Consider the following 22,151-nt stretch of genomic DNA (forward strand, 5'->3'; position numbering starts at 1 on the left):
GCGATTCTGGCGGGACCCAACTGAGAGTGCCAAATCAGGACCAATTGCTTAAACAGGGCAGTTACAGCCCTAGGCTGGGGTTTTTCCACCTCTAAGGCAAACCAAACCAGCCAGACAAAAGGACTTTGGTCTCACCCCACTGGCTAACCACAAGTCACACAAGCAATTTCCTTAGACACTCCAGTCTCCCAGTATCACCACCAGTGCACTCGTCCTGGGGATAAATGGTTATGAAAACCAACACCCCAATAAAAGAAAAAGGTTCTCTCAATCCCAAAGGACCAAGCCCCAGACCCAGGTCAATATACACATCAGATCTTACCCACAAATCACGCTGTTGCCAATCCTTTAGAATCTAAAATCTAAAGGTTTATTTACAAAGGGAAAAAGGTAGAGAAGAGAGGTAGAATTGGTTAAATGGAATCAATTACATACAGTAATGGCAAAGTTCTTAGTTCAGGCTTGCAGCAGTGCTGGAGTAAACTGCAGGTTCAGATTAAGTCTCTGGAACATCCCCCGCTGGGATGGGTCAACAGTCCTTCGTGCAGAGCTTCAGTTTGTAGCAAAGTCCTTCCAGAGGTCAGAAGCAGGATTGAAGACAAGATGGAGATGAGGCATTAGCCTTATATAGACTTTTCCAGGTGTAAGAATCCCTTTGTCTTCACTGTGGAAAATTACAGCAAAATGGAGCCTGGAGTCACATGGGCCAGTCCATGCATACTTTGCTGAGTCACAAGGCGTGTCTGCCTTCTCTCCATGGGTCAATTGTGTAGCCGATGGCCCTTAATGGGCCATCAAGCCAGCTAGGCAGGGCTAACATCAGCTTGTCTGGGATCTTTCCCAGAAGCAGAGCATAATACAAAATACAGACAGTACAGAGCCAATACTTATAACTTCAACTACAAAATGATACACAGACATACAGACAGCATAATCATAACCAGCAACCCAGAACCTGGTCTTAGACACCTTATATGACCCCCTTCACTTAAGATTTGGTGCCACTACAGGTCCTTGGTTGCAACCCATGTTCTATATGGTCCCCATTTATATCAATAACGTCACATAGCTTCTTCCAGCTTGCTGGAAAAATCTTTGGCTGTGACGTGAGTCAGAGAGCCCCCGTCGTGTAAAAGCTCTCTCTGAGAGGTTTCCATTGTACGCAGTTCCCAGGGTAATCCTTGTGAGTGGGTGTATTCCCCTTAATGGGCCATCAACGCTGTCTGGCCTTTTCATGGCTTTGGGGGTTCCCAACCTCACAACATATTTCAGTCCCACACTCATAGCAAAACCTCATAATTCCAGATACAACAACAACACATACAACTTAACAGGATATTAATATTCAGCCAATGAAGACTTTTAAAATGATATATCACAAGGCATACTTTGTACAAAACGTATCATAATTATATCACCATAGTGAATAAGGGGGTGGCAGGGTGGCAGCGTTCACTCAGAAACCTACTGACACACAGTAACCATCTGTGATTTGAGGCAGACTATAGACATTGTGGGAGGAGCTATGGGATCATGGGCAGAACTTGTATTCCAGCCCTTTTCCCCACCTTCCACCCTCCCCAACAGGGGCTGTCTGCTCCGCTTGCTGGAGTCTGAGCTGCTCCTCCCCCAATGGCCCTGACTCTGTCATGTCTCCCCAACATTTCCATCCCTCCACAGGTGCAGTGCAGAGTCAAGCCCAGCCAGGTAAAGAGTCTGGACTCCTGGGTCCTATCCCCAGCTCCGGGAGGGGAGCGGGATCTAGTGGTTAGAGCAGAGGGAGCTGGAAGCCAGGACTCTTGGGTTCTGTCACCTGCTCTAGGAGGGGAGTGGAGTCTAGTGGTTAGGGCAGAGGGGCTGAGATCCAGGACTCCTGGGTTCTATCCCTGGCTCTGTGAGGAAAGTGGGGTCCAGAGATTAGAGCAGAGGGGGCTGAGATCCAGACTCCTTGGTTATTTCCCAGGCTTGGGGCGCAAAGAGTGGGGTCTGTCAGGTGAGAGCAGGGGGACTGGGATCCAGGACTCCTGGGTTCTCTCCCTGGTTTTGGGTGGGAGAGCTGCACTTTGTCCCATGTTAACATGGCTCCCTGGTTTGTGCAGTGTTCAGTTGCATCACAGGGGGGCAGAATGCCCAGGAGGGTCGAAGGCCCTGGCAGGTCAGTGTGCAAGTAAATAGTCACCTCACCTTGTCTCTCTAATAGCCCGGGATCAAGTCGACTACAGCACTGCAAACAGCTACAGTGAAACTAACATTTACTAAAAGAACTGGGGTACTTGTGGCACCTTAGCGACTAACACATTTATTTCAGCATAAGCTTTCGTGGGCTACAGCCCACTTCTTCGGATGCATAGACGGGAACAAATAACAAGAGTGTATATATATAGTGGCAGAGCTCTGACCTTGCTCCTGTGGGTCCTGTGCTTCTAGGTGGATTACGCTAGCCTCAGTGGCTCACTGTGACCCTCCATGTAGCCCTTCTCTCCCTAGGGCCAGGGTTACAGTCTACTGAGCCCTTTTCATCATAGGCTGCAAGGAGGTTGGTGAGAGAACTCCCACAGTCTCTGTTGTCCCTGGGGGCTTATTTCAGAACACTTTATCCTCCTGTCCTGACAGGGGCCTGACTTCTGTTTCTGTAGTGGTGGGTTGGGGGGAACCTGGGCCCGCCCTCTACTCCAGGTTCCAGCCCAGGGACCCTAATGGTAACAGTTGTTGGCAGCCAGCCTTTCACTGCCAGAGTTGCTACATTTCCCTGGGCCACTTCCCCACCGCTCTCCTGCTTCTCCCTTCTTCACCCTTACCTTAGGGCTCCTTTAACGATGGTTTGAGGGTGTCTTCAGTAACCAGCCCTTCATCCACACTTCCTCTCCTCTGGCTCCCTGGCTCTCCCTTGCCTGACTGGAGTGAGCCCTTTGTATAGTATCAGCAGGGCCTTAGAGTCAGGTGGTCACATTAGCTTAATGGCCTCACCTGACTCTTTGCAGGTTAATTGGAGTCAGGTGTTCTCATTAGCCTGGAGCAGCCCCTGCTCTGGTCAGTCAGGGAACAGAAAACTGTTAATCCAGTGGCTAGTATATCTGCCTTCTGCTACTCTGCTGTACCCAACTGGCCTGGGTCTATCACAACCCCCAAATTTACAAAAACATGCCAATCAAAAGTATGACATAGCTGATCAAATGGAGCGAAAGCAAAGGTTACGAGATATGCTAAAAACAAGATGTGGTTTCTGCTTGTTTGCCTGTTTGATTCTTGATCTATTCTGACTAATATGGGCGAACAAAGGGATCTTTACTCATGTGTTTAAACAAAGGACAAAGACACTATGTATGTTGCTTCTGCCTAGCCAGAGGGGTTTGTTAGTATAATGGGAACAGTTAAGAGCAGTTGAAGTGTTACTGGGCATGGTGGGAGTATCATATGTTAGTGCACACTTGAAAACTGCCTCAACTCCTATCTTAAGGCAAGGTCAGTCAACCAGTCAAGAGGGGCAAGGGGGGTTGGAAGAAGATATAAAACACTAAAAGGCCAGAGAAATGCCCTGTCCCTGACCGTATCCCAGCCTCACTCCTTAACCCTCCCATGGGGTACAGAAGAGATGGGACAAAGACCCCAGACTCACGACTCCCCAAAATGAAACATGACCATAAATTGCAAGGGGTGGGACTGAGGGTGTGCATTGCAGGTAGGATCATGCCTGCTAAGGAGCATGGACAACGGGACACTGGGACACAAGACTCTGCAGCGTCAGAGTTATGGATACGCTTGCTGGAAACTAACCCAAATAAATATGACATTGCCTGCACCTCAGACTTCTGGTCTTCTGCTTTCCGTCTGCGTGACAAGAACCTGGGAAGGGGATGAAGGGAAAACCTTCTAACAATACTCACATGCTCAAAGATGTTCTAGGATCCGACGGACCTCTCGCCAGTTGATCAGCAGCAGAGGGATAGTTCCTGCTGGGGGGTTTCCAGTGGGTATTCCCACTTTTATCCAACCAGGGAACCGTTTATATATTGTAATTCTATCTACGCCTACCACCTTATGCACATGCATGAAGGTGGCAGCCTTCTTTCCCTTATTTGTACTTCCACACCCCAGGAACGCTGGGGTACCCCATTTTTATAGGTTGTTCAGAGTTCCTCTTATTCGTATTTGCCTTTATGCACAACATGTACTCTGTGGTCTGGACAGACATTCAAAGATGTTATGATCAGGTGTCTTGTGGTCTCAGACAATACATTTGCGGTTTATTGCAATCCATTTTCCGTAACCTCAGCTATTGACAAATCTTATTCAGTGACCTTGTGACCTTGTAACCAGAGCAACCAGGCAGCCTGTGGTGAGAACCATCTAAGTTTGTAAGGGCACTGAAAGTGTTAAGAGCAGCTTAGAATGCATTTTGCTTTTATTTAATTTGACCAAATCCGACTTGTTATGTTTTGACTTACAATCACTTAAAATAGATCTTTATAGTTAATACATCTGTTTGTTTATCCTATCTGAAGCAATGCATTTGGTTTGAAGTGCGTCAGAGAGTCCCCTTGGGATAACAAGCCTAGGACATATCAATTTCTTTGTTAAATTGATGAACTCCTAGAAGCTTGCAGCATCCAGCGGGCATAACTGGACACTGCAAGTCGGAGGTTCCTAGAGTTGTGTCTGGGACCGGAGATATTGGCTAGTGTCATTTGGTTGCACAATCCAAGGAGCAGCTGACACGCCAGAGGCTGTGCGTGACCAGCCCAGGAGTGGGGGCTCTCACAGCAGAGCAGGGTCAGGCTGGCTCCCAGAGTCAAGGATTGGGGTGATCTAGCAGATCACCAGTCTAGAAAACACCAGAGGGGAATGTCACAGGCTGCACCCAGGAATTGCAAGGGAATCCAGATTTTTTTGCCTCCCAGAATTAGCCTTGTGATTTCAGTGGGATTCAGGATTCTCTTTTTCAATTTCTCATCCCCCTGTATACCACCCTAGCCCGAGCCCTGATGATAACCCTATACCCATGATAACCTTAACCTAATCTCCATGGCAGTCTCAACCCCATAATAATGCCAGACCTGTCTGCTCTTTCTTCACGCCCTAAGTGCTTGTGATACAGACACAGCCAAACTCTGCTGGTAGGAGTGTTATATCTATACCTGACCACATACACCAAAAGGGACTCTTTAGGTCTCTGAAGTTGAGCTGATTGTGGCTTGTTGTGGGAATGGTTTTAGAGCTATTCACATAGGATGTTTTGTTCCAAATCTGATGGGGCATCTGATAGCTGGATACCCATGGACACCGCCTCTGTTTACTGTGTGGATGAGATGCAAGCTGGACATTTACAAAAACAAATGAACCGCCGGAGGGTTCTCAGAAGAGGGGCTCCCTGGGCTAAGAGGCGATACCTTGAGACTGGATAAGAGCAGAAGATTGGTGCATGTGGTTATCCATTACAGGGGAGGGAGGGGTGGGTGACGTCTCAGAAATGGTAGATCCCAGCTTTATGGGCTGGACAAGGGATGGAAGAACTAACGACTGAGTGAGTAACACCTTATCAGACAAGCCAGCACCAACGTGTCCAGGCGGTAGACTGTGTTTTATGTTTTTCATCTACCTGTAACCTCATGTTTCCACCTCCTTTGCCTGTATTTTGAATCTCTCCCTCAGCATCTGCTAAATCAGTCTCAGCTTGGTGTTACAATAAACACCTCTGAGTGCTGGGTGCAAAGGAGAGGGTTGAACTGAGGGGAAGCCGGGAAGTGCAGTTTCTACAGAGGCAGCGGATGGCTACACATTGTGAGTGCGCAGAAGACGGGGGACTGGGCACTGGAGTGTAACAGAGGCAGGGGGTGTAAATTTCTGCCTGCAGAGGGATAGAGCAGGGCGCGCGGAGCGCCAGGAATGCCAGCAGCTGGTGGCTGGGAGAGTTTCCCCTGGTGGGCACAAACCGGGCTTCCCTCCCCGCACCCGGGGCCAGGGGTAGTGGGGCAACCCAGACACCACGGGTCACCGGGAAAAGTATCAAAATGCTCGTGGGAGTTGGAATCCCATGTAAGATTCCAACAACAAAATACATTGCCCTGCGTACGTGGAAACAGAATGTGGCTGGGAGCCAGGACTCCTGAGTTTCTTCACCCACTCTGGGGTCTAGTGGATTAAAGCAGAACCAGGACTCCTGGGTTATTTCCCTGGCTCCAGAAGGAGAACGTGTTGCTCTCCTATCATCAGGTAACACGTATAATTATTTACACTCTCCTCACTTCAGCTCCCTTGCCCGGGGATAATGTAGTTTCCTCTTTTCTTCCCAGGCTGTGGCAAGCCGTTGATCTCAGGGCGCATCTTGAATGGTCAAGATGCCAAGGCCGGGGCCTGGCCCTGGCAGGTCAGCGTGCAGAGAAACCGCTCCCACATCTGCGGCGGTTCGCTCATCTCCGAGAGCTGGGTGGTGTCAGCAGCTCATTGCTTCAAGCTGTGAGTACCCCAGGCAGGGTAGAGAGAGTGACTGCAGCTGTTCTGAACAGATTCTCTCTCCCTTTTCACTGGCTTGCTGTTGCGTGGCATCGCTGTGTTGCTGTTCCTCAGCTGCCCTGCCCCAGAGGTGGCTGCATCTCATTGCCAAGTGAGCCATCCCTTTGCGGTGTTATGTATGGCTGTTCCCCAGGTGCACCGCTCCAGACATGTCTGCATCCACGTGCCAGGCAAGCCCTCCCTGTGCAGCACTGCTGTGGGTCTGTTCCATAGATGTCCCACCCCAGAGCTGACTACATTTCAGCACCGTGAGAACTATCCCCCTGTGGTATGACTATTTGGCTGTTCCCCAATCAGATTTTCTTGCATTCAGACCTGTAGTCAATTCAGCATATCGGGTGTAGCTGGGTGAAAACAGGATTGTCGGTGAGACTCCAACCCAGACGTTCTCATCGGTGAAGCGGATCGTCCTCCATCCCAATTACAACAGTAGCACTTTCCTTGCCGACATCGCTCTGGTGGAGCTGGAGAAGCCAATTGCCTTCACGGCCTCCATCAGCCCCGTGTGTCTGCTCGACGCCTCCGTCCCTGTGCCTGCTGGGAACGCCTGCTGGGTGAACATTCACCCCGAAGGTAAGGCAGACTCGTAGCTGTTAGAGAGGGGAAGGGCAGGGGAAAGTCCCAGCACAGATGATGGTCACAGGCTGGGTGATTGTAGCCCCATATGTACGCAGATGGACTGAGAGATACAGGGTTACATGGGTACACGGTTATACAGCCATGGTTACACTGTTATACAGGCACATATTATGATTGTACAAATCATACACAGTTACAGGTGGGATGTGATATATGTCCATAATATCATGACCGGTGTGGAGAAAGTGAATGGGGAAGTGTTATTTACCCCTTCACATAACACAAGAACGAGGGGTTACCCAATGCAATCAATAGGCAGCAGATTTAAGACAAACAGAAGGAAGTATTTCTTGACACAGCACAAAGTCAGCCTGTGGAACTCGTTGCCAGGGGATATTGTGAAGGCCAAAAGTACAACTGAGTTAAAAAAAGAATTAGTTAAGTTCATGGAGGATAGGTCCATCAATCTCTATTAGCCACGATGGTCAGGGACACAACCCCACGCTCTGGGTGTTGCTAACCCTCTTACTGCTAGGAGCTGGGGCAGGACAGGGGATAGATCACTCGAAATTGCCCTGCGGTGTTCATTTCCTCTGAAGCACCTGGCACTGTCGGCTAGATCAACCGTCAGTCTGACCCAGTATGGCCGTTTCTTAATGTTATACAGCCTCAGTTGTACGGATACACTGTTATATTTTTATACACACATGGTTGGATTATTTTACAGCGATACGGTTATATAGCAATAGTTATATGATTGTGCAGTTGTATATTTATACAGGTACAGTTGTACAGTTATACAGGTTTATGATTATATGATGATGTAACCACAATGATATGGTTCAACAGTTATCTAATTAGATAGATACAGAAGTACAATTACACAGTATATGATTCTGGAGCCACAGTTATATGGTTGAACAGTTATGTAGTTATACAGGTACAGTTTTACAGTTCCACACTTAAATAGTTATATGGTTGTACAGACACAGTACTATATATAGGTAGTTATTCAGGTATGTACATTGGACAGATATACAATTATGCAGCCATAGATATATGGTTATACAGTTATATAGTTATACAGGAACAATTAGAGTTATACCGTTGTACAGCCACCGTTATATGGTATACAGATCCCATTGTACACTTATACATTGTGTGATTATCCAGTTATATGGTTATACAGGTACAATTGTACAATTATACCTTTATAGAGCTATAGTCATACAGTTATATGGTTATACAGGTACAGTCGTACAGTTATATGGTTATACAGCTGTACAGATATAAAGACAGTATTATACACAGGCTTAGAAGGATTCAATTGTTGTTGCTGAAATTCAGTAAATGTTGATTTTGCCATAAAAACACAAAACAACAAAAAATATTTCCATTGGTAATAACTGAAATTTACAGATAGACAAAGTCAGAAAAATGCTGCTTGAAAAGTTTTGAGAGTTTGATATAATGATATTTACTTTGTATTTTTTGACATGAGATACTGACAATTTCGTATGCATGGTTACACAGCTTTGACTCTCAACCTCCACTAAATCATTATTGTCTGACCTGCAAATGTGAAAATTTCCTGCAAATGTGAACATTTAAGCCAATAAACATTTTAAAAAGTGCTTAACAACTACCATTTTGCACAACTGTGGAAATCTAAATTGATACAAATTGGAAACATATTCTTAAAGCTCAACATCTATACGAGTCATCAAGCCTAGCTATACAGATATGCAGCTGTATAGGAACTGTTAGACAGTGATATAGCTGCAGCTCTATGATTCTATACCGACAGTTATGCACTCCTCCTAAGTGTGATATTAAGGACTGGTCTACACGACCGCGCTAAATCAATCTGTTACGCAAATTCAGTTACTTGAATAATGTAACTGAAGTCAACATAGTTAGAGCCACTTACCGCGGTGGCTACACTGCGCTGTGTCGACGGGAGAGCCTCTCCATCGACTTCCCTTATGCTTCGCGGGGAGGCGGAGTACACAAATCGATGGGCGAGTGCTCTCCCATCGATTTAGCATCGACTGCAGCAGTGCCGATCTACCGGTCAGTACAGACATGTCCTTTGACACGATCTAGTGACTCCAGTATCTCTGGCCGTGCCAATGTTCCTATTTTGCTTTAAACCTGTGTCGTCCCATTTTACCGTAGCTCATTTCTGAGCAGGTTTAAGCTAACCGAAAAACAGCCACTCTCAGGGCTGCACTGCACAAAGACACCGCGCCAGTTTGGCGTCAATCTGTTTTGTGTGTGTGTGTGTTTGAGCAATGTCACCATCTAGAGGCTGCATCTCACATGGGGGATTCAATTCCTGGCACGATGAATGGATGTTCATATTTGTGGGGGGGGGCTTGTATGTGAGCTCGAATATGGGTTTCAAACCACCCCTATTGGTGTAGTTGGCACCAGTATATTTACCGATGCCAGTTCTAGCCCAATAGGAAGCAGCGTCAGAGGCGGCCGCCAGCTGGCACCCAGCATTATCAAATCACACACCTGGTTATATCCTTACTGCCATGTGTGTAGCGCTGGCCTGGAACTGAGCAGCATCTGCTCAGAGATTAAAACCCTCTGAACCAAATCAGGGCAAACTGTGTGTAGACAAGGCTTAAAATTTTAAAACACTCACGCCAGGCGAGTCACCCAGCCCTTGGGCCTTTCATTTCAGTGAATTTTTCCCTAGCGGCGACCCTGCAGGAAGTGGAGGTGCCCACCGTAGACACCACGATCTGCAACGATCGCTTCCGAGTAGGATTACAAAAGCCTGTGGGTGACAATCCCATCAAAGAAGACATGATGTGTGCCGGGTCCATGGAGGGCTATAAAGGCTTTGCTTCGGTGAGATTCTCTGACTGAGATCAGGGGCCCATGATTCCTGCCCCATTCTCCCTGTTGACTTGGTCTTCTGTCGGGTGTGGGGCGCGGGACCCACCAAACAGTGGGCCTGAATGGAGGGGCTGAGCCTTGACTTCGCTCCCCAGTGTTTAGACAAATCAGACACATCTTGGCTTGAGGATGTGACCATAGAGTATAAAGTCAGCAGGGTTCGTCCATTCAGCCTGACCCGCTGTATAACCCAGCCCAAAGACCCAAAAATCAGGACTGTCCCGATTTTCACGCTATCTGGGAAACTACCTCAGAGTGTCACTGCTAAATACAAGGTGGAACAGTTTGTTTAACACAATTAGTTACCAGATATTTCAAGGCACCATTCGAGGTGGAGAGGCCTGTTAACACTGGTTCAGTCACTGGAAGGTAGGGAGGGGGTACGGAGTGAGGGGGGGTTGTTAGTGGGTGGCAGATTGTTGTAATAAGCCATAAATCCCGTGTCTTAAATTCACAACTTCGCTAGACACTAAAAATCACGGACTGAACAGAGACACTGAATTTATGGCTTATTACAACAATCTGTCACCCACCAGCCCCCTCAGCTGATTACTCCTCCTTTCCTCCCCGTGCCTGGAGAGGTGTTCACGAACCTCTTTCCCTCGAACGGCCCCTTGCAATACATGTTAACCACATATACTAAACAGTTCAGGCTTGTATTTAGCAGTGACACTTTGATAAGGTTTCCCAGACCTGAAGAAGAGCTCTGCGTCAGCTGGAAAGCTTGTCTCTCCCCAGCAGAAGCTGGTGCAATAAAAGATATTCCCTCCCCCACCTTGTCTCTCTAGCTTTTTTGATGAGGTTCCAAGTTTCATTGATAAAGGCAATACAGGTAACGTAATATCTGTAAACTCCTGCCACGCGTATCAATTGGCGCCACACGATATTATGGTTAAAACACTAGACCAGGGGTCGGCAGCCTTTCAGAAGTGCTGGGTCGAGTCTTCATTTATTCACTCTGATTTAAAGTTTCGCGTGCCAGTCATACATTTTAACGTTTTTAGAAGGTCTCTTTCTATAAGCCTATAATATATAACTAAGCTATTGTTGTATGTAAAGTAAATAACATTTTCAAAATGTTTAAGAAGCTTCATTTAAAATTAAATTAAAATGCAGAGCCCCCCGGACCGCTGGCCAGGACCCGGGCAGTGTGAGGGTTCAGAGAAGACCCGCGAGAATGACTGAAGGATTAGAAAACCTGCCTTAGAGTGATAGGCTCAAGAAGCTCGGTCTATGGAGCTTAAGAAAGAGACCGTTTGGGGGTGACTTGACCCCAGTCTGGAAATACCGCGGGGAACAAATATTTATTACTGGGCTCTTCTGTCTAGCAGAGGAAGGTCTAACAGAATCCAATGGCTGGAAGTTGAAGCTAGACAAATTCGGACTGGAAATAAGGTGTAAGTTTTTTTCACAGCCAGAGTAAATAACCAGTGGGACAATTAACCAAAGATTGGGGTGGATTTTCCATCATTGACCATTTTTGCATCACGACCGGCAGTTGTTCTGAAAGCTCTGCTCAAGGGGTTATTTGGGGGCAGGTCTCTGGCTTGTGTTATGCCAGAGGTCAAACTAGATTATTAGAGTGGTGCCTTCTCAAGTTAGACTCTATGAACCCCACCGATAACCGTACCCCCATTACAATCTTACCTTTGCCGGAATCTGTCACTGGCCAGGTGTTCTTGGCAAAATCAATTGCTAAGGATACTGGAAGTGAAAATCACCCCATGTTAACCTTGGCCATTGTACTTTTATGTTTGGGACAATTCCAGGCAGAGCAGCATGAGTAGGGTCACACCCTGTTCGTGTGCTGAATTCAGCAGCATTTGTTTCCTCGAGTGGCTCGTTGTGGGACTGGTCACATCTGTTCTGTAGACCTGGGGAGGGCAGAGGCAGGAGCTGGTGTCTATAAAAACCTGCCCAGGGAGTTCAGTCCCCAGCTGGTATTTGGTTGGAGCGATGGAAGCAGCTGGGTTTGGCCAAGATGGGACCAGGCGAGGCTGGATTATGGGGCATCTCTGCTCCCTGCTGGTCACTGCACTGCTGGCGACAAGCCTGGCGCAGGGTGAGTGTGGGGTGGAGTGGAGATAGGCGCCTGGACCCTGCCTCCCCGGGGCCGGGGAGAGAGAGATGGGCTTGCAGGGAAGAGAACTGGGCTAGTGAATAACAGGGGGATCCAACCCCTTCACCCTTCATAGATGCCCCTGCCTATCTAGCCCCTAGTTCTGCTTTCACTCCTCAGCCACCCCATTCAGAGCAATAGGGATTGTTAACTCTGGAACCTACAGATGGCAAGCTGAATAGTGACTCTGCTAAGATTTTTAACTGTTGCTAAGGATAGCAGGGCTGTTTCAGGAGAGTGGGTGTAGCCTGAGATTTATGGGTGAAGCTACCGGCACTCATCCCTCCAGACACATCGTGTCAGACCCCAGCGATGGCACCACCAACATCCTAATATCTTCCCCTTCTCTTTCTTCACTCCCAGGGCAGTCAGAACCAAGCAGGTAAGACACACAGCAAAACACCAGCCTCCCCTCCCCTGGGCATGTGGAATGAGAATGAGGCTGGGAGCCCGGACTCCTGGGTCCTATCCCAGCTGTGGTTGGGGAGTGGGGTCTAGTGGGTTAGAGCAGGAGGGATAAGATGGGGTCATGGGGGTTAGGGACAGGTGGTTAAAGTTATCATAGGGTTGAGGTTATAATGAGGTCAGGACGTTATAGCATGAGGGTTATCATGGGGGCGAGGGTCTGAGTTGAAATGTGGGGTTTCTTTCTTTCTTTCTTTCTTTCTTTCTCTCTCACATAGTGGCAGAATGAAGACAGGATGAGTTAAAGTTCTACCAAGATGGTTTGTATTAGCAGGGTTCTGGAGTCCCAGGCTGGCAGGGAAAACAGGCTCAGAGGCAGTCTCAGCACATCAGGTGGCAGGCCCAAGGGGGTCTCTGTGACACAATCTGTCACACAAACCACACCTATTGGTGGAGTTTGCATCTGTATATTCACACATGCCGGCTCCAGACCAACAGGACGCAATCTCAGAGGCAGCCAGCAGATGGCACCCAGCAGCATCAAATCACACACCTAGTTATAGCCTCAGGACCCTGTGTTAGGCCTGACCTGGAACTGAGCAGCATCAGCTCAGAGATTTAAACCCCTTGAACCAAACCAGGGCAAACTGTGTGTGGACGGGGCTCAAAATTGTCAAACGTGCCCCACAGGCCTGAGCGTCAAAGGGATTTAGGCACTTAATGGTGCAGCTGTGCTCCTTACAGGGTATTCAAAGGTAGCTGTGCAGATTAAGTGCCTAATTCCCATTGACTCTCTATCATACTTAGGTTCGAAAGTGCCAGCTTTTATAGGTGCCTAAGAGCTTTTCAAAATCCTGCTTGGCACCTTCCTGCACCCATAGGTGCCCAACTCCCTTTGACTATCTGGCCCCATGTGTCTGTATTATGATTTAGGCTCCAAAATCAGTTCAGGGCTGCAAGGCTGAGCAGAGCAACACCTAGAATACCTTTAAAATCTGGGTTGTTGCCTTTAGCACGTGTTAAACTGGTCAACTCCCCCTCCACCCACCCACACAGCCTCTCTCTCTCTCTCTCCAATCTACTAGACACACCACTCCCCTCCCAAAGGTGGAGCTAGAACCCAGGAGTCCTGGCTCTGAGCCCCAACCCCCGCTCTAATACACTGGACCCCACTCCCCTCCCAGAGGTGGGAACGTCTTACAGATCCTTAATATGACAACTTGTAGTGTGACCGCCCCTCACGCCACCCGAGTCACTCTGCCCTCGGGCCCGTCATTCCAGCGGGTATTTCCCGCCCATCGCCACTGCAGGAGGTGGAGGTGTTCGCTGTAGGCTCCATGAGCTGCAACAGTCTCTTCCGTGAAGCATTAAAAGAGCCTGCGAGTTACAGCCCCGTCACAGAGGACATGATGTGGGCCGGGTCCATGCACGGCTGTAAAGGCTTTGCTTGGGTGAGGTTCTCAGAAGGAGACCTGGAGACCCCCTCTCTGTGCGGGGTGCTGCAGGGACCCCCCCACCTCATTGCTCTTGGCCCATTGTCCCTGTTGACTTGGTGTTGGGTGTCAATGGGACCATCGGGGCCAACTCCATGGGGGGTCCCATGGCTCAGCTCCTCCCCCTCCCTTTCCCCCCAATCCTCCCACCCACTGGCGGCCCCACCAATCAGCTCCTCCCCCACCTTCCCAGCGCCTCCTGCCCACCACAATCAGCTGCTCAGTGGCATGAAGAAGATGCAGGGGCGAGGGGAGGGGTGGGAGCAGGAAGAGGCAAGGGAGGGGGCGGAGTGCGGTGGGAAGAGGAAGAGGTGGGGCAGGCATGGGGGGCTTGGGGGAAGGGGCAGAGTGGGGGTGGAGCCTGGGGTGGAAGGGGGGGGTCAACCCCCCCGGCAACTCAGGAAGTTATCACCTCTGAGTGGGACTGTAAGGGTCCGGTGTAGGGGCTCGGCCGTCTCAGGTGCGGCCGGGAGCCAGACCGCGTCACTACATGGCCTAAATCCACAAATCAGTCTCCGAAGGTCCACGGGCTCAGACCCTCAGGCAGGGGCTGAGCAACAATAAACAGAGTCAGTAGATTAGGCCCCAAGCCCTCAGTCAGGGCGGGGCAACCAACAGCAGTTCTAGCTCAGACCCTCAGGCAGGGGTTGAGCAAACAAAGTCAGTGGTTTACGGGGCTCAGGTCCTTAAGCAGGAGCTGAGCAAACAACAATAGTTCAGGGCTCAGGTCCTTAAGCAGGAGCTGAGCAGCAATAATAGTTCAGGGCTCAGGTCCTTAAGCAGGAGCTGAGCAGCAGCAACAATAGTTCAGGGCTCAGGTCCTTAAGCAGGAGCTGAGCAGCAGCAACAATAGTTCAGGGCTCAGGTCCTTAAGCAGGAGCTGAGCAGCAATAATAGTTCAGGGTTCAGGTCCTCGAAGCAGGAGCTGAGCAGCAACAACAGGTGAGTCCAGACTTCAGGGTCTGAGCTCTGATGTGAGGGGGAGACTGCCACCCGTGAGAGGGGTGGTGGGGGGGGGACACAGGCCCACCCACTCCACTGTTTCCCAGCCCGGGGCCCTAACAGCGGCAGTTAGTCTGCTGCTGTGTCGGTGGGGTCCTGACCGCAACACACCGACATCGGCTTGAAATCTGCAGTAGCCAGACTGGGGTCAGCTACCCCCGGGCCACTTCCCATCTCCCCCTCCATGGGTACCTGCTCATCACTGGTGTCTGGAGAGGGGTCCCATACCATGGGCTCCTCGTCGTGCTGAGGGTTGGCTAGGTCGGGCTGCTCCTCAGGACACGGGTCGGGGTTACGCTCGGGCCGCTCCTCGGGATACCGGGCCCGGGGAAGGCTTGGCCAGTCCTCCTCGGGGTACCGTGCTCGGGGAAGGCTCGGCCAGTCCACTTCAGGGTACCTGGCTCGGGGCAGGCTTGGTCCAGCAGGAGCTTGGTCAGGAGCGTCTGTCCTCTCCGGCCGCCGGGCTGCAACTGAGCGCGGGGCCGGGGCTCTTATACTTCCTGTCCCGTCCCTTGACTTCCGGGGGGCGGGGACAGGCGGCAGTGGCTCCGCCCACTGTGGCGACTGTTCTGGCTCCTCCCTCTCAGGAGCGGCCAGGAGCCAGGCTGCCTCACTACAGGGACCCACCAAACCGTGGTCCTGGATGGAGGGGCTGAGCTCTGAGTTTATTCCCCAGCGTTCAGACATGACACCTCTTAGCGTGAGGCTGCGCCATAGAGTATAAAGTCAGCAGGATCCATCAGCCCATCCAGTCTGACCTCCTGGATACCCCAGACCATAACTGGACCCGGTTACCCCTTCACTGAGCCCAGGGATGTGCGTCTGGGTAAAGCATCTCCCAGAAAGGCAGCCAGTGGGGATGTGAAGCCATTGAGAGATAGAGAACCCACCACTGCCCTTATGGAGCCCGGACCCCACCCAAAACCCCATTTCTGTCCCTGTCTCTAGGGTGACAGTGGGGGACCCCTGGTGTGTGAAAAGGATGGGACCTGGTATCTTGCTGGGATTGTGAGCTGGTTACTGAGAACATCATAAAATACTTTTGCTGGACGTTCACAAGGTCTCCTTAATTTGTTTCTTAGGAGCCAGAACAATAACACATAAGAACCCAAAACTCAGAGGCAGAGAACGCAGGCTACTGCCTATCACAGAGAGGCACAACTCACTGGGGACCTGCTGACTGGCTGCTGCTACGCCCCAATTGTGTGCTGCCCTACCGAGCTCCCCAGCATGCAAGCACACCCAGGAACCCTGCCCAACATTTAAAGTCACAGTATTCAATTTTAACACAACCACAAATGCACCAGAGCATCAACATTTCCTGTTTTACAAAGCCTCCTTTTTGGAACCCTTGTTTCTAAACATGCCATGCGGGATTTGAATCAAATTTCAGTGACTAATTATCATATGGGTGGAATCACCATTACTGTGTATTCTGGGTAGTTATGTTGTTGGCTTCTTTAGGAAATTTGGGGAAACGGGAGCACTGGGAAAGCCTCTCCCCCCACCCCCCAAACACACATACACATCACACATTTGCTGCCCACTGGTGCTGCCTGAGCTGTAGCCTTGTGACATCAGAGATAACCCACCACTCAGCTCTCCCTCCCTCCGGTTCATTTTCATACTTGGGGAGAATGACTAGCACCCTGGCTGCCATGGCAACAGCTACCTTTGACAGCTGGTTGCCCCTTGTTACCAGAACATCATCACAGACAGGAAGTTTGTAATGAAACAGGGCCAGAGCTGGAGAACCGGGACAGCCCCTGCTGTGCTCAGTGAGGTTTGTGCTGCGGTACGGTGCTGTGTTCCTTCGCAAAGGGCAGGTGTTTGCTACTGTCCTCAGTAAGGCCTAGGTGAAATCAAGATGCAAAATTCCAGCTCTTTTTCTTGGATATTGTTTCTCTGCTTCTTGCACATTCAGGGTTACAGCTGAGAACTTTCACTGACCCTGAAGTTGCATGAAATGAGTTTTGTTTTAATACAATTTAATTTAATGACTTTCAATACTCTGATCAGAACAGCACTGAGTGGTGAAATGGGGATTTTCACCAAGCTAACAATGGCAATAAAATATAGACTGAACCAACGCATGAGTAAGAGCTTCGTTGTTTAAACAGCTTGTAAAGGTGCGGACTCACCTCCACGGCACCTCCTGCTGGTGACTTCTGGGAATTAGCTCATTCCAGCTCTGGAGCGCCCTCTGCAGGCCAGTGATGCGCTTGTCCTCTGGCCCCTGTGCCCCTCCCTGGACCCGGTGCCCCTTTAGCAGGGGTGCTGCCCCCTGGCAGTAACCCCTCAGTCTCAGGGTCTCCCCTTCTTGGGGAACCTCCAACCCACTATTCCCACCTCAGATCAGTATATGGTTACTGCCAGTCATCGTCTAGCCCTGCGTCCTGGGGCAGGCTGCAGGATCAGCCACTCATCACCGGCAAGGAGGGTCTGGACCTGCTGCCTTGGCCTACCCCTGGGCTGCCCTCTGCAACCCCCAGGACCTGTTGGCCTTCTGCTAGGCCACAGCCTGGGGCTTTCCAGGCTGGAGCTCCCCAGCTCCTCAGCCTTTCCCCAGCCCTGCTCCACTCAGGTACCCTGTCTCTAGCTCCCTGCAGCCAGGCCCTTCTCCCTCTACAGATAGAGAGAGACTGATCCTTCCACTTTCCCTGGCCTTCTTATAAGGCCCTGTCACTCAGTTTGGGGCATGGCTCCAGCTGCAGCCTCTTCCCTCAAAGTGAAGCATTCTCAGGTTAGCAAATGTCCAAAGAAGTGTTGCCCTGGCACCCTCAATTCAGTCCTCTTGCTCATTTGCAGGATGATGCAGACTTTAATGACATGATCCCATAGTATTTTTTTCCCACAGGACCCGTTCCTTATTCAGCGCACAGGGTTTTCTGCTCTGGGGCTGGGTATTGAAGGAGTCTGTTGCCTGTAGGATCCCTGCCTCATTTCTTGCAGAGTTAACGTTGCACAGGCAATGCTTATTCTGGTATTTCCTAACTTGAGAGTGCTTCACTTTGCAGCCTTTTAGTCCTCTGTGCATTTCCTACTGTTTATAGCTTGCTTTACTGAGGAGAACAGTCTCCATAACAAAGGGCTTGGTTATTTTTTTGTGGGTGCGATGTCTCCATTATTTATCTGGTCAGTGTCACTAGTGTGCACTTTACAAGACAGAGAAAGTAAGGACACTCCCTGATACAAAGCCCCTATGATCTAAGGAAGACTGACACATACAAAGAAAGCAGGAGATGTAAGAACTAGGACGTTCTTTCTTTCTTCTGATGAATAGTCATTTATTATGAATTACACTGGTCTACAATTTTTGAGAAGTCGTCTGCTTCAGAGATAAAATGTGGTATTTATTATGTATTTTGATGTGCTGAATTCAAATATGACAATTAAAACAACTGATTGGCTACTGTTTCTTAGATATTTAAGTTTTTACGTTTTATGTCTATGTATATTGGGAAGATAGTAGAGTTTTAATCATAAATTGTAAACCTAGGTCTTTTCATGTGTTTATGTTTGCTTTACATGATAATATTTCACCTGTCCTGTTTATGTAACACTGTAAAAATCAGCAAAAGGGTTATCTAACTAAAATTTATTATGAAACAAAAGGCAAAAAACTATTATGTACATAGTTTAGTCCTATTCAGTGTCTACTCAGCGCTTCTTGGCTTGTCTCTTGTATTCATTAAATGGAGCATCTCTTGTCACTGTCCAGAAATAGTCTGCAAGCATTGATGGGCTCCATTTGCCCTGATAGCATTTCTCCATTGTTGCAATGTCATGGTGAAATCTCTCGCCGTGCTCGTCGCTCACTGCTCTGCAGTTCGGTGGAAAAAAATCTAGATGAGAGTGCAAAAAATGTATCTTTAGTGACATGTTGCAACAAAGCTTTTGTATGCCTTGAGGAGGTTTTCCACCAACAACCTGTAGTTGTCTGTCTTCTTGTTTCTGAGAAAATTTATTGCCACTAACTGGAAGGCTTTCCATGCCGTCTTTTCCTTGCCACGCAGTGCATGATCAAATGCATCATCTCAAAGAAGTTCACGAATCTGAGGACCAACAAAGACACCTTCCTTTATCTTAGCTTCACTTAACCTTGGAAATTGTCCACAGAGGTACTTGAAAGCTGCTTGTGTTTTGTCAATGGCCTTGACAAAGTTCTTCATCAGACCCAGCTTGATGTGTAAGGGTGGTAACAAAATCTTCCTTGATTCAACAAGTGGTGGATGCTGAACACTTTTCCTCCCAGGCTCCAATGACTGTCGGAGTGGCCAATCTTTCTTGATGTAGTAGGAATCTCTTGCACGACTATCCCATTCGCAGAGAAAACAGCAGCACTTTGTGTATCCAGTCTGCAGACCAAGCAAGAGAGCAACAACCTTCAAAACGCCACAAAGCTGCCACTGACGTTGGTCATAGTTTATGCACCTCAAAAGTTGTTTCACGTTGTCATAGGTTTCCTTCATATGGACTGCATGACCAACTGGAATTGATGGCAAAACATTGCCATTATGCAGTAAAACAGCTTTAAGACTCGTCTTCGATGAATCAATGAACAGTCTCCACTCATCTGGATCGTGAACGATGTTGAGGGCTGCCATCACACCATCGATGTTGTTGCAGGCTACAAGATCACCTTCCATGAAGAAGAATGGGACAAGATCCTTTTGACGGTCACGGAACATGGAAACCCTAACATCACCTGCCAGGAGATTCCACTGCTGTAGTCTGGAGCCCAACAGCTCTGCCTTACTCTTGGGTAGTTCCAAATCCCTGACAAGGTCATTCAGTTCACCTTGTGTTATGAGGTGTGGTTCAGAGGAGGAGGATGGGAGAAAATGTGGGTCCTGTGACATTGATGGTTCAGGACCAGAAGTTTCATCCTCTTCCTCTTCCTCATCTGACTCAAGTGAGAATGATTCTGGTGCATCAGGAACCGGCAGTCCTTCTCCGTGGGGTACTGGGCGTATAGCTCATGGAATGTTTGGATAATGCACAGTCCACTTTTTCTTCTTTGACACACCTTTCCCAACTGGAGGCACCATGCAGAAGTAACAATTGCTGGTATGATCTGTTGGCTCTCTCCAAATCACTGGCACTGCAAAAAGCATAGATTTCCTTTTCCTGTTCAACCACTGGCGAAGATTTGTTGCACAAGTGTTGCAGCATATATGTGGGCCCACCTCTTGTCCTGATCTCCAGTTTTGCAGCCAAAATAAAGGTGATAGGCTTTCTTAACCATAGTGGTTATACTGCTCTTTGTGATGCAAAAGTCACTTCACCACAAACGTAGCAGAAGTTATCTGCACTGTTCACACAAGTACGAGGCATCTCTGCTCACTTTGGCTAAACAGAAATGTGTCCCTTTGCAAAATCAAACACTGACAAATAAGAGAGCATGACACTGTATGATTTCTAGAGCTGATATAGGGCAATTTGTTCAGCAGAGTGATGTAAGCTTCGTTACGATTGCATCATCCATGACTTCTAGGAATAACATGATGCAATTCATATCATGTATGACGCAATACCAGCTTCAGATTGCATCATTCATTGTTTTGCCTAAAAAGCAAGTACTGTCCAAACCACATGCAGCTGATCTGAAGTGCCGCGCAGTGCTAGGTTTTGGGTAGCAAGCCCCTCACAATGGCAAGAGCCTTTTCAGAACTCTGATGCAATCTTCCCTTGATGCTCATCAGCTCTGGTGGCCTTTAACCTTAGGCTCATCTCAAGCTCTTTCCACCTCTGGATGCTCTCTGCTGATTTGCTGCCTTCTCGTGGCATGCCCCATTCCTAGCCAGATTTGTCCAGTCCTTTGTTCCTGTAGAACTCAGTGTGGCTGGAACATTAGACTGGAAGAGTTTGCAACAAAAACAGTATGCAGCATTCTGGGGTTTTGAGTACTGTGGCAGAGCTCTGACCTTGCTCCCGTGGGTCCTGCACTTCTAGGTGGTTTATGCTGCCTCAGTGGCTCACTGTGACCCTCCACATAGCCCTTCTCTCTCCAGGGTTAGGGTTACAGTCTACTGAGCCCTTTTCATCATAGGCTGCAAGGAGGTTGGTGAGAGAACTCCCACAGTCTCTGTTCAGCCTCCTGTCCTGACAGGGACCTGACTTCCCCTTCCAGGAGCTGTTCCTGTAGTGGTGGGTTGGGGGGAACCTGGGCCCGCCCTCTACTCCGGGTTCCAGCCCAGGGACCCTAATGGTAGCAGTTGTTGGCAGCCAACCTTTCACTGCCAGAGTTGCTACATTTCCCTGGGACACTTCCCCACAGCTCTCCTGCTTCTCCCTTCTTCACCCTTAGCTTAGGGCTCCCTTAACGATGGTTTGAGGGTGTCTTCAGTAACCAGCCCTTCAGCCGCACTTCCTCTCCTCTGTCTCCCTGGCTCTCCCCTGTCTGACTGGAGTGAGCCCTTTTTATAGTATCAGCAGGGCCTTAATTAGAGTCAGGTGGTCACATTAGCTTAATGGCCTCACCTGACTCGTTACAGGTTAATTAGAGACAGGTGTTCTCATTAGCCTGGAGCAGCCCCTGCTCTGGTCAGTCAGGGAACAGAAAACTGTTAATCCAGTGGCCAGTATATCTGCCTTCTGCTATTCTGCTGTACCCAACTGGCCTGGGTCTATCACAGTACGTAAGCCATGGCCTCTCCGCTTTGTCGCCATTGGGGATTTCACACCAGGAATGTGTTGGATGGAAACTTCTATTTTAATTGTCTTTGGGGAACATGAAGTTTTTCACTCGCTGTGGCCCAGGCAGTACGAGGAAGTCCCTCAGGCTACTGCTCAAGTGGGTCCACAGTCCTGGATCATCTAGATTTCAGGAACTGAACTCAGCAGCAGCTGTTTCTTGTGCCTCCACCACACTCTTCTCTGATCTACACTTTTCTCCAGGAATGTGCATGGTTACATCCATTTGAGATGGAGATATGGATGCTGCAGTAGCTGCCAGGTCTCCTGCACTCTGACTACCTGGAAGATCAGGCATCTCCTCACCACTCACATCCTCACTGGGGCCGGAAGGCTCAACGTGAACATTTGTGTCTATGTATCTCAGGAGAGCTCCTTCCTGCTTAGACAGAAAAGCTTCCTTTGCTTTCTTGCTTTTTCTGAATGCTGCCCCA

General features: G+C 49.0%; 1 protein-coding gene and 1 long non-coding RNA gene across 2 annotated transcripts in view; one reads left to right on the forward strand and one right to left on the reverse strand.

Moving 5' to 3' along the window:
- The window catches only part of LOC120401134, a 68,817-nt gene that overhangs the window by 21,203 nt on the left and 25,463 nt on the right, over positions 1 to 22,151 (reverse strand). The gene's annotated exons all lie outside the window — the stretch shown is intronic.
- LOC120400228 lies at positions 6,303 to 9,908 on the forward strand. Its single transcript, XR_005595622.1, has 3 exons — positions 6,303 to 6,453; positions 6,824 to 7,083; positions 9,785 to 9,908. It is a non-coding gene; the product is annotated as an uncharacterized LOC120400228 (long non-coding RNA).

Source organism: Mauremys reevesii, linkage group 3 (genome assembly GCF_016161935.1).
Source record: "Mauremys reevesii isolate NIE-2019 linkage group 3, ASM1616193v1, whole genome shotgun sequence".
NCBI lineage: Eukaryota > Metazoa > Chordata > Testudines > Geoemydidae > Mauremys > Mauremys reevesii.